Source organism: Lipotes vexillifer, unplaced genomic scaffold (assembly GCF_000442215.2).
Source record: "Lipotes vexillifer unplaced genomic scaffold, Lipotes_vexillifer_v1.1 scaffold308, whole genome shotgun sequence".
Classification (NCBI taxonomy): domain Eukaryota; kingdom Metazoa; phylum Chordata; class Mammalia; order Artiodactyla; family Lipotidae; genus Lipotes; species Lipotes vexillifer.
In genome coordinates, this window is record NW_006792985.1 from 2,806,255 (window position 1) to 2,818,510 (window position 12,256).

Consider the following 12,256-nt stretch of genomic DNA (forward strand, 5'->3'; position numbering starts at 1 on the left):
TCCTGCTGAGATTGGAAGTGCACCTTTCTGGGATGGAAGGACTGGAACAAGAGGTCCCACGGGGGGCATGGAAAAGGCAGCCTTGGAGGTTGAAACCGTGATGCCAGATTGCAAAAGAGATTGTCCACACCTTTGAACACAGAGCCCAGCTCTGATGGCCCACACAGTTAATCTCCCCAGTAACCAACCATGGGCCCAGCCTTGGTGAGCCAGGGAGCAGCGACAGTGCGTATGAGATTGTGAAGCACAAAAGTACCTATTCCACCTCATACATTTAATTTTCACACTGATGTAAGTATCTTGCCTGTAGACCAAACCCCTAAGTTTCCCCACAGCATCTAACTCTGAGGACTGCTATAAAAAAAAAAAAAAAAAGATTGGGGTGGGTATCCAATATTCCTCACATGATCAAGTGTCCAGCAATCAATAAGTGCTGAATATGAAAGTTTCCTCTCTTGTGAATTATTCATGACCCAATGAAACTCTCTCATGTCTTAATAACATTCAAACACTTATTTGTATCTTTTTTAAAATGTGAATGGTCCATTTACTAGCCCAGTGATGACATGAGATTCTAGAGAGGAGTTTATGCTCTATGATGGGTGGATACCATGTATATAGAAAGGCCGTGCATTAAATGAAATCCAGCAAGTTAGGTTTTAGGTTTTTTCATTTTCTTTTGTGTTGTTGTTGTTTTACTTTCCTTTTCAAATAGAATGAAAACTGCTGGAGATAAGATCAACTCTGGGCTCTAAAAGAGCAGTACTTACACCCCGACCCATTCTTCTTGATGGATTGCTTCATTATAGCTTAGGGGTTTTATTATATTGTATAGCAATGGGGACTCTGGCTTAAATGACAAAGAAAGGTGCCTGGGAAAATCACTGAGTGTGTACCATGGGGCAAGTCACTTTTCTCTAAATGGGACTCTCCTTTCCATGTGTGGTTTGAGAATAAGTGTCTAAATTTGTCAGGAGACGTCTTTATTTATAACTATATTCCATTAGTAAGTCTTTGAGGGCTACTTTGTAGAAATAACTGCAATAAAGGACCAACAAGCCCCATTCAAGTATAGAGAAGATTCCCCACTAGATTTTTGTTTCTAAATGAAACTGTCACATCCCAAGAGTGCATCGTCGCCCAAAGGCAGCAGTGATTTGAAGAGGGGCTTGGTCCTCAAATCTCCAGGAAGTCTGGCTCCGTGAGACTCAGACTGGTTGCATTCTAGGCTCTTCTGAGTTGGCCAGGATAGTACCACCTAAGGATGTGACCAAGGCTTGGAAATCAGCACCCACCTTTACTCTCTACCCCAGCTTCTTCCCAGTTAATCTCTAGTAAAGGCCCTCACTTATTATGGGTTAAATTGTGTACCCCTCAAAATTGATATGTTGAAGCCCTAACCCCTAGTACCTCAGAATGTGACTGTATTTGGAGACAGGGCTTTTAAAGAGGTGATTAAAGTCAGATGAGGTCACCATGTTGGGCCCTAAATTGGTATGATTAGTGTCCTTATAAGAAAAGGAGTTTAGGACACAGACATGCACAGAGGGAAGGCCATGAAGACACAGGATGAACACAGCCATCTACAAGCCGAGGAGAAAGGCCTCAGGAGAAATCAAACCTGCCAACACCTTGATTTTGGACTTCCAGCCTCCACAACTATGAGACAATTAATTTCTAATTTCTGTTGTTTAAGTCATGCAGTCTTTGGTATTTTTTAAAATTAATTTATTTTATTTATTTATTTTTGGCTGTATTGGGTCTTCGTTGCTGTGCGTGGGCTTTATCTAGTTGCGGCGAGCGGGGGCTACTCTTCTTTGCAATGCGCGGGCTTCTCATTGCAGTGGCTTCTCTTGTTGCGGAGCACGGGCTCTGGGCGCACGGGCTTCAGTAGTTGCAGCATGCAGGCTCAGTAGTTGTGGCACACGGGCTTAGTTGCTCCATGGCATGTGGGATCTTCCTGGGCCAGGGCTCGAACCTGTGTCCCCTGCACTGGCAGGCGGACTCTCAACCACTGTGCCACCAGGGAAGCCAGTCTGTGGTATTTTCCTATGGCAGCCCAAGCAAACTAATATACCATTTATTTGTCTTTTAAAAAATGTTTAAATAAAAGAAGGAAAAAATAAAATAAAAAATAAAGACAAAAAAAAAAAGGAAAGAAACAATGATAACAACAAGCATATCCATGAGTAGAATGGTTTTTAGACCTGCCTCTCCCTGGATGGCCCACTGAAGCTTGGCAGGGTGATTACAGGTACAGCTTAGAATAACCACAAGAAATCATCTTATTTACAGCCCCTGATTATAATATCACACCACTTTGTTTTCATGGTGAGTGCTTTGTTTTTTCCCCCACAATGATGTGAAGCCAAGAGGAGTCTGATGGAGAGCCTCTGCAGTTGGCATCAGAACACCCAGCTCCCAACTCTGGCTTGCCCCTTCTTAGCTATAAGACCTCTGAAATTCACTTAATTTCCCTGAGCTTTAGATCTCCTCACTTTAAAACAGGGATAATAAATAATGCCTACTTCACAGGTCTTTCTGAGGATTAAGTAGCACAGGTACATGGAATGTCTGAGGTGTTGGTAAGCATTTGACAAGGATGAGCTAACTAATGTTGAATCCAAGGATCGCTTTGAGAGTCTGATTGTAAATGCAATATACCACATTTTTCCCTTTTATTATTATTTTTTTAATTTTATTTTTTTTGCGGTACGCGGGCCTCTCACTGTTGTGGCCTCTCCCGTTGCGGAGCACAGGCTCCTGACACGCAGGCTCAGCGGCCATGGCTCACGGGCCCAGCCACTCCGCGGCATGTGGGATCTTCCCAGACTGGGGCACGAACCCGTGTCCCCTGCATTGGCAGGCGGACTCTCAACCACTGTGCCACCAGAGAAGCCCCATTTGTCCCTTTTATATGTAATCCTCTTGCCTTCAGCTGAGATTTCACATCAATTAAGATAATTTTGAGTTTTGATTTTGTCATCTTGTTGGTTATCTACAGCAATTTGATTCAAAATGGCTTGAAGGCTTAAATATAAGACATGACACCATGAAACTCCTAGAAAAGAACGTAGGCAAAACATTCTCTGACATAAATTGTACCAGTGTTTTCTTAGGTCAGTCTCCCAAGGGAATAGAAATAAAAGCAAAAATAAACAAATGGGACCTAGTCAAACTTATAAGCTTTGGCACAGCAAAGGAAACCATGAACAAAACAGAAAAACAAACCTATGGACTGGGAGAAAATATTTGCAAATGATGTGACCTACAAGGGCTTACTTTCCAAAATATACAAATAGCTCATACAACTCAATAACAAAAAAGCAAACAACTCAATCAAAAAATAGGCAGGGGCTTCCCTGGTGGCGCAGTGGTTGAGAGTTTCTGAAACTATATAGAAACTAACACAACACTGTAAATCAACTGTACCTCAATTTTTTAAAAAGCGGACCCCCTCCCGCCCCCCACAAAATAGCATTTTGATTCCTCCAGGCTGATACCATATCATTCAACAGTACTACAGCCTTCCTATTCTTCAACCTCCAGTTCCAAGAGGCCACTGAGTCCTAACAATGTTAATTCTCTATCGTGTCTCTTATGTCCCTTTTCTCTGTCCTAACAGGCGTGGCCCTGCTCCAAGACCCTCCTCTGTCACCAGGACCACAGCCTCCTACTGCATTTCCACACCTCCTCCAGGTCCTGTTCTTTGCAATTCACTCTCTGCACCGCTGGCAGAGGCATCTGATGAGAAGCCACTCCAGACTACTAAGGAAAGTTCACTCATTACACTCATTGCATTCAGCTTCCTCAGATAATCTTAATATTGGGTTTGGGTTTTCTTTTCCCAAAGAACATTTGGAAACACATTAGAAGAGTTTTAAAACAGGTTCCTTTTGTGTGTTCTTTTCTCCCTAAGTAAATGATAAATTTCTTGATAGGAGAGCTTACATTTTAGACCTCTGTGTATTTACTGCTGCCCAAACCCATATAGTGAGTTGGTACCTCACAGACATGTATTGAATGACTTAATGCATGAACAAACAAATGAATATCCCCAATTCAAACCTATCTGTGAGCTCTTAGGACAACAGGGAATCAGGATGTGAACAGGGAATCTGCAAAAAGGGAGATGGGAAGACAGCTGGCCCCTTTATGCTTAGGGAAGAAGGGATGCTTCTTGTCTTAGCCTGGAATTTCTTTGGAAATCAGAGCCTGAGATACGGGCTTGGTAGTTTATTGTGAAAAGTGATCCTGGGGAGCAGGAGTTGGGGACCGGAGGGATCAGAAAGGAGGGAAAACAATTACAAGGATGTATTCTTGAGCCAGTCTCTGCTGTGGCGGCTAGAGCTCAGTCCTTCCAGGACCTTGCAAGGGGCTATGTAGTAAAAGCTGCAGACTTGTCTGTCTGTGGAGAGTGTTTATCCACCAGCTGCTTCCTGCATAGGTCGGGGTTACCCTGAGTGGCAAGGCCATGCATGGATGAGGTCCAGGTGGTTGCCGTGATTCTGAGAAGTCACAGAAGCCCTGGGGGCAGACAGCTAGAGATCGGAGGTGCGGATGAATTATGGTGTTGCCAGGTTACACCCACCTGAAGCTGGTCACTGTAGCCCTGGCCAGAGTAAAAGGTGGGCTGAGAGAGAGCGAGGCTGGGCCCAAGGGCTGCCCCCGTCTCCTCCACTGGTCCAGGCTTTTTTTTTTTTTGGTGCACTGCATGGCCTGTGGGATCGAACCTGTGTCCCCTGCAGTAGAAGCTTAACCACTGGACCACCAGGGAAGTACTCCAAGCTCTTCTAAGAAGAGATATGGGCACTTCTGTGCCTCCTACCACTCTCCATTTTCAGTCATTCACTTATTCATCTGATAGCTATTTACTGACCAGCTACCAGGTTGCAAGATTCTGCACTAGGCACTATGTTAGTCTAAATAGCAAGTCCCTAATTCCATTTGTGAATTCACAAAGAATTGGTCTCTTTCTTATTAGACGTATGCACCCCATCAAAATGCTGGGTTTCCTGACATTGCTGGTAATAATTAATTTCAGATCCTTTAGCCTCCGAAATGGGAATCCTGGGGATATGTTCTCCAAGAGGAGCCTTCTGAGTTATAATTGGTCTTGGATCCCATTTCCACAGTAATCAACAGTGAATTATCAGAGACTCCATCTGCTTGGACCACCAAAGGGAATGCTTACGCCAGGAGCGCAGGATATCCAGCCACACATCTGAGGAAAGTAATCAACATGTTGGTGGGGTTTTTCTTCCTCTGAAGTTGTACCAGGCCATCCTAATATGGATATCCATGGCTGTCCACTGGCTTCCAGTCAGCCTGCACTCCATACATCCTCCAGCTCCCGGTCTGTGCTCATCCATGCGCCAGAGTCAGGGTCTGTGTGTAAAGGATGGGTATCTGGGCTGCAGCCAACCCACCGTTCCAGGGGGCAGGTAGTCTGCATCCTTCATGCCTGTTTGTTGGATCCTGCCTGTAAGACCGAGAATTGGCCAGCTGTGCTTGCTTACTTAGGGAGTCCTACCAGCCTCTGAACTGACAAAGGCCACTGCAGGTAGGCTCTCAGGAGGTCACACCTATGTGGGCAAAGCCTGTGGCCCCGGGAGCCAATGCTTGATGAGTCTTCAGATGGACCGGGCATCAAAAAGCTCAGACCGGGGCTTCCCTGGTGGCGCAGTGCTTGAGAGTCCGCCTGCCGTTGCAGGAGACGCGGGTTCGTGCCCCGTTTCGGGAGGATCCCACATGCCGCGGAGCGGCTGGGCCCGTGAGCCGTGGCCGCTGAGCCTGCGCGTCCGGAGCCTGTGCTCCGCAAATGGGAGAGGCCACAACAGTGAGAGGCCCGCATAACGCAAGAAAAAAAAAAAAAGCTCAGACCACCTGTGCAAAGACGGAGAGTCTGTCTGGCTTCCTTCTCAAAGGGCCTCCTGATACTCTGAGCTGCCGCTGCAAGCTCCCGGCTCCCTCCTGTGTGAGCAGGGGCTGGTGAGGCCACAGACAAAGGAGAAGCCAGTCTCCAGACTATAAATGTTTATCCTGGACATCCTGCTGAGCTAGGAACGAGGGCATGTGGTTCTTAAAAGCAAATACGGCAATAAGCTCACCCCAAATGTACCAATCTGCTGCCCTCCTCTTTGGGTCCTTATGAATGTCCCCTAATACCCTCCCTCCCCAATCTGCTTCATTTCCCCTGCCTCAGCCCTTCACTTACAAAACACGCATTCGAAGATAAAATTATGCAAAATTTCAAGAGAGTGACCGCAGAGCAGTAAACCCCAAGTGTGGGGCCCTTCTGCACACGGCGCCATGTGTCACTGCACTGGTCACACATCACGAGGCTGGCCCTGGTTTCCTCCTACCTCTTGGAAACAGGGGCGCCCTAGTGAAAATGTGCATCACTTTAAGTGCTAAAGGTCTACTGATAACCTCTTCGTTATGCAATTCTGAATGAATATTATGCTCCACTTTTAAATTAATTTTCTATTAAAGTCACATGTCTCCAGATCTCAGGAAATCCAACCCTGTGTTACAGACCTCCTGAAAGAAAGCCCCTGTCTTTTTCTTGGTGCTTAAATTGAGGTGCTTACATTGCAGTTTCATTTCAGCCCCATCCTTTCCCATCTCTGCCCTTAATGTGATGCTCTATGAATTCTGATACCTGCCTTCCTTCTGTCAGCCTAAATGAAGACAAGGCAGGACTGCTGCATGGGGCAGTAAAAGAGCCAGGCAGGTCCACCTCCTACTCACAGATGGCCTTGAGTTACTTACTTCATCGCTTGAGTTTCCATTTTCCATCTGTGAAATGGTGATACCGTCTGCCCGTAGGCTTGGGAGGACCATAGGAGAATTGTATGGCCCTTGGCAGTGTTCTAGCATCTACCTCCCCAAGGGCCTCCGTCAAACTTGGATGCTATTTCTTCGTGCCACCCCCCTCCCCAAGCCTCTAACAAGTCCTTCCTGCTTCTTGGGCTGGTGCAGGGCCTCTGCCCAGGTGGTCTGGGTAGAAAGGGAGGCAGATGCCTTCTGCTGTTTTGTGTAAGGGGGTTGGGGGGTAAGGGGGGGCCAGCAGGGCCTTCAGAGACCGAGCAGCCTGAGCTTCCTTTCATGCTCTGCCACCTTCCTCATCTGAACACAGGCAGAATTCCTACCTCACAAGTGTGCTGGGAAGAGGAAAGGAAGCCACTTCTAGCAAGAAATGAGAACCGAGTCTGGTATACAGTAGGTGCTTAATAAATGTCATCTCCTGCCCTGCTTCCCCATGTAGACTTTGGAGTTCAGTATGGGACTGACCTTCCCTGCAGCAGGTATGGAGGACAGAAGACTGGATTGAGGGACAGATGACCCCATCACATCCTTATTTCATGCTTCTGGCATCTCTTGCCTTCTCTGAGCCTCTTTTTCTCACCCTTCGATGAGATTAGGAATACCCGCCCTTCCTACCTCCTGAGATTAGTTATAGTGAAAATTAAGGGAGGTAATGGATGTGAAATTTTGTACAGAGATAAAGGGTTATTAACACCAATGCCCAAGGTTTAGGTGACCAGACCTCAAACAGAACACTTAGCTTTCTTCCTCCCAACTCATACGTATTTCCCCTTCCTCGCTGGCACTGTGGGTGTGCCTGATGTTTTGGGGGAAGACATCCTCTCTGGCCAGTGACATCTGAAGCACCTTGACTTAACCAGCATGTGATCATTTTTTAATGAACATAGAAGACAATTATGGAAGAGGGAGACATCTCAGGGCTGGGGTGTGGGTAGGAAGGCTGCAGGAGACGGGTCTATGCGAACCACCTAGCCCAGGGCATGGCCTGGGACAGACATTAATACATTACTCATATATTATTATAAAGTGTATATTAACACATTCATTAGTATTCAGCAATTAATATTGAAGCAGAATCCCAATTAGAATCCATGATTCCTGCCAAGCAGCCTGACTCCCGCCTGGGTTTATGATGGGGAACTCATTACCTTCAAGGTTTATTCCCTATTTGTGTGTCTCTGTTAAAAAGTTTGTTCTGTGCCTTCCACCATTTCAGCAGAATCGCAAGGGGAACTCTGGGCCCAAACTGCCTGAGCCCAAAGTCAGTCTCCTCCGTCAACCAGTGTGTGACCTCGTGAGTTACTCAAGCTCTGTGTGCCTCAGTTTCCTCGTTTGGAATATGAGGATCCTATCTCATAGGCTTGTTATGGAATTAAGTGTATTAATACGAGAAGCACTTAGAAGAGTGGCTGGCACATAGGACTCAGGAAATGCCAGTTATTATTGTTACTCTATAACTTATTTTCCCCTTGTGAAAGTATGAAAGTTGAAGCATAGTTAAAACACATTAAAAGTAAATACAGCAGGCAGAGAGATAAATGAACTGTTTGCATAAACATGAATTAAGAGAGTCACACTCAAGGAAGAATTGTTCCCTGTTGAGGACAGCAAACATCTGGAAGGAATTAAATGGCGGATGAGAGGGGGTGGGGGTAATGTGAGCTAAGAACACACTGTGACTGTTGGAAGGAGATAATTCACTTCTGGGGTAGGTAAGTGATCCCAAAAGGGGGAAGCTGCTCTGGGCTTCTACGGCATGATTGGATGCCTGAAGAGTATTAACCCCTCAAAATAATTTTGTTCTGATTAGCTGGAGTATCTAAAATGCCTGTAACATTCCTTTGAGCTAATGCATTGCCTTGAAACAGCCATTTCTTAAATGCAAGTATACTAACATAAAATAACAAGGTATCATTTTGTATCTGTGAAATTAACAGTATGAAAATTGTAAGAGTACACTGAGGTTTCACTGAAACTGGCACTTTTAAAAAATCTATAATATACCTATAAATAGGTATAACTTTTGGGGATGCGATTTGGCTGGAAATTTTTTATTCCTTTTTCTTTTGTGATTGGGTTGGAATTTTTAAGAGTCATAAAAATGTCTATAACTTTGGCTCTACTAATCCAACTTCTGGGAATTTACTGGTAGGAAAAATTTCAAAAGAAGGAGGGACCTTTCTGTGTTTATTTTTCCATGATTGAGAATGGGTAAATTACAAGACATCTCCCTGACAGACTCTTAGGCAGCCATCAAAAGTATAATTATAAATGACAGATGGGAGAATATTTGTAAAATAATCATTCACAAATTAAAAAAACCCAGAAATCAAATCGTAAAGATTGGGTATGCACATGGATGGAACTAGAAGAAGGAAATGGAAGGAAAACCAGTGGGCTTTGTTGGAGATTGTGGGATGGTGGAAGAATTTTTTCTTTTATTTCAATTTATGTTAATATTGGTTGTGCAATAAACAATAATCTAAGACCCCAATGAACCCTCCTGGAGGGGGTAGCTGATTGTCAGCCTTTACCATACGGGCAAGTTTCAGTCCAGTTTTCTGGACAGAGAGAAGGGGTCTTAAAGTTGGTAGGTTCTGAAAGGGGGTGCTGATGGGCAAGGCCAGGAGCCTCCAAGGGCACAGGGCACCAGTTGGGCGTGGGGACCACCTGAAGAGAGAAGGAGGGGCTGTTGGGAGCTGGCAGAGAGTGAGTTGAAGGGAAATTGCCTCCTTCATGGCATTGCCTCTGGCCGGCCTGAGCTAATGGAGTCTTAAATCAAGTAGTTGAACTGTCACTCTTAGTCACTCACAATCCCAACTTTAAAACCAGAATTAACAAAACTCACAGTGTTTTGCTACTTCTGATAAGCTGCAGTATCTCTTTGAACTTTGGAGCATCAAAAGCAGAGACTGCCACTAAAATATTGGGCTTTCTGTTTTCCAACTGCCCTGTCTCTAATACTTGTCAAGCAATCTGGGTCGAATATTGGACAAACATGACCTAATCCTGCACTGCAATGATTTCTTAGGTAGACCGTTCCTGTGGTTACTTGGGCTGTGACTGGTTCATGGATTCATTTCCCCAGAACCTTTACTTGTGTTGACAACTCTTTAGGTAATTTTCCAGAGTAGCGGAGTAATGGAGGGAACCAGTGCACCAGGAGTCAGGAAGCATGCCATTAGGCAGATCATGAATACTCTCCCGGAGTCAGTCTTTTTATCTGTAAATTGGGGAAACTTTTTACAGATGACTGCATAGACCTAAAGTCTATGGTGAAAGTCTGAAAGACCCACTTTGGGCCGTATTAGAGAGTCTTATGCCCAGAATGAAGTTGACGATCCTTCTCGCATACTTTGCCGTCTTTCCACACCATGGAAAAATCAATTTTAAATCAAGCCGCACCCTGTAAGGGGATGTTGACACACTGAGTATGTGCAAAAGAGGTTAGCCAGGATACCTGGAGGCTTAGAAGCTTGTTGTGAGACAGCAGATGAAGGAACTACAGATTTAAACCAGAAACATTGTTACGTAGCAGGGATGTGATAACTGTCTTTGAGATGCTGAAGAGCTGTCTTGTGGGGAAAAAAAAAAAATTCACTTGCTTTATGTGATCTCAGAGGGCAGGATCAGTGGATAGAAATTACACGGAGGCAACTTTCAAGTCTGGACGGAATGTAGAACATTTGAACAGTTAGAACTAACTGAAGGTGAAGAGATGGTATATGCAGAGGCTGGGCGTATGCTTTTCTTGGAGATTAAAGGGCTGAGTGAGGGAGAATTTGTTTTGTTGTTGTTGTTGTTTGGTTTTCGGTTTTTTGTGGGTTTTTTTTTTGGCCATACCGCACAGCATGTGGGATCTTAGTTCCCCGACCAGGAATCGAACCCTTGCCACCTGCAGTGGGAGCACTGGACCACCAGGGAAGTCCCGAGGGAGAATTTGAAGTGGGGTTCCAATGCCCAGCTAGCACTGTGAGCCTCTGAATCTAATCTGAAATGACTTATCTCCTCCAGAGTGGCCACCATCAGTGCTGTGCACTTCCGGAAGCATCAGCCCCAGCACCCTCCCAAACTACCTTCCCCTTCCAAATCTTCTCATTGCTTGAACAAGCTGTGTACCAAATTCCCTGGCTTGCTCGATTCCAAGATTTCCAAGGCACAACTCCCTCTGTGCCTCATTTGCCCCCATCTCCTACCCTGCCCCCCACCCCCCACTACTAGTTTCCATTTCTCTGGTTTGCAGAGCAGAGCGGGAGACAGCTGTGAATAGTGCACAGCAAACAAACAAGCATCCCTAGACATCCCAGGATGCACCAGGGTTTGTAGTGTACCTGCGTGCAGTCCATGAGCTTCCAGGAGACACCGGATGCTAGCTTATAATGATTAAGGTGCACACCCCTCCCCTTCGTATTGTGAAATAGCTTTTCTTATAACCAAGAAAAGGAAACCTTGCCAAGAGGAAAGGGTGGGAGATCACAGAAGATGGGTTGTTTGCCTGAGGAGGGAAATAGGAGATCTAGAAGTCAGAGGCAGAGAAGGGAGGGTATGGATGTAAAAGCATCTCCACCCACCCAGAGGGAATGGGACCCTGAATTCAGGAGTGGGAATTACCAGTGTCACCCAGAGCCTGGCTGAGTCTGCTGCTGCTGCTGCGGTCCATTCAGGCAGCTTCCTAGCATACTTGTAGGGAGGCATCTGGGTTCCAGAGCAAGCAAGCCCTCTGGGTTGGAATCCTGGCTCCACCTCTTACTTGCTGTTCTGCCTGGGGCAACTTTAACAGCTCTTGCCCTAACAGGGGATAAATAAGGGTACATCCCTCTTAAAGTGGAGAGGATGACACACAATACTGTAGGGTGAGCCACGTGGAACCGCTGATGTCTGATCATTTCCAAAATATAAAAAAGACAATGTCGGGGCTTCCCTGGTGGCGCAGTGGTTGAGAATCCGCCTGCCAATGCAGGGGACACGGGTTCGTGCCCTGGTCCGGGAGGATCCCACATGCCGCGGAGCGGCTGGGCCCGTGAGCCATGGCCGCTGAGCCTGAGCGTCCAAAAAAAAAAAAAAAAAAAAGACAATGTCTTATGGATCAACCTCATCCATAATGAGTCCCCCGTTCCCAAACTCAACAGCACCTTAGAATTATCTCGGGCTCCTTTTTAAAATTCCAAAGCCCGGGTCACCTCCCAGACCCATCCAATCACAATTTCGACAGGTGGGATGCCTGGCCAGGTGATTCTCATGGGCAGACACGTTTGGGGACCACTGGCTGAGCACAGTGCCGGGGATGTATTGAGGCGTTCAGCCATGGCCATGTCTGATTTCCCTTCATCTGTCGTTTATTGAGCACCTCCGGCCTGCCGGGCTCTGTCCGGGCCTGCCTCTTGGGCCCCGGGGGCCTCCGCAGCCGCCTCACCTCCCCCCCCCC

The 12,256-nt window shown here is 46.1% G+C and overlaps 1 protein-coding gene across 1 annotated transcript in view; it reads left to right on the plus strand.

The window, feature by feature from the left end:
• The window catches only part of SCARA5 (scavenger receptor class A member 5), a 114,842-nt gene that overhangs the window by 51,574 nt on the left and 51,012 nt on the right, over positions 1 to 12,256 (plus strand).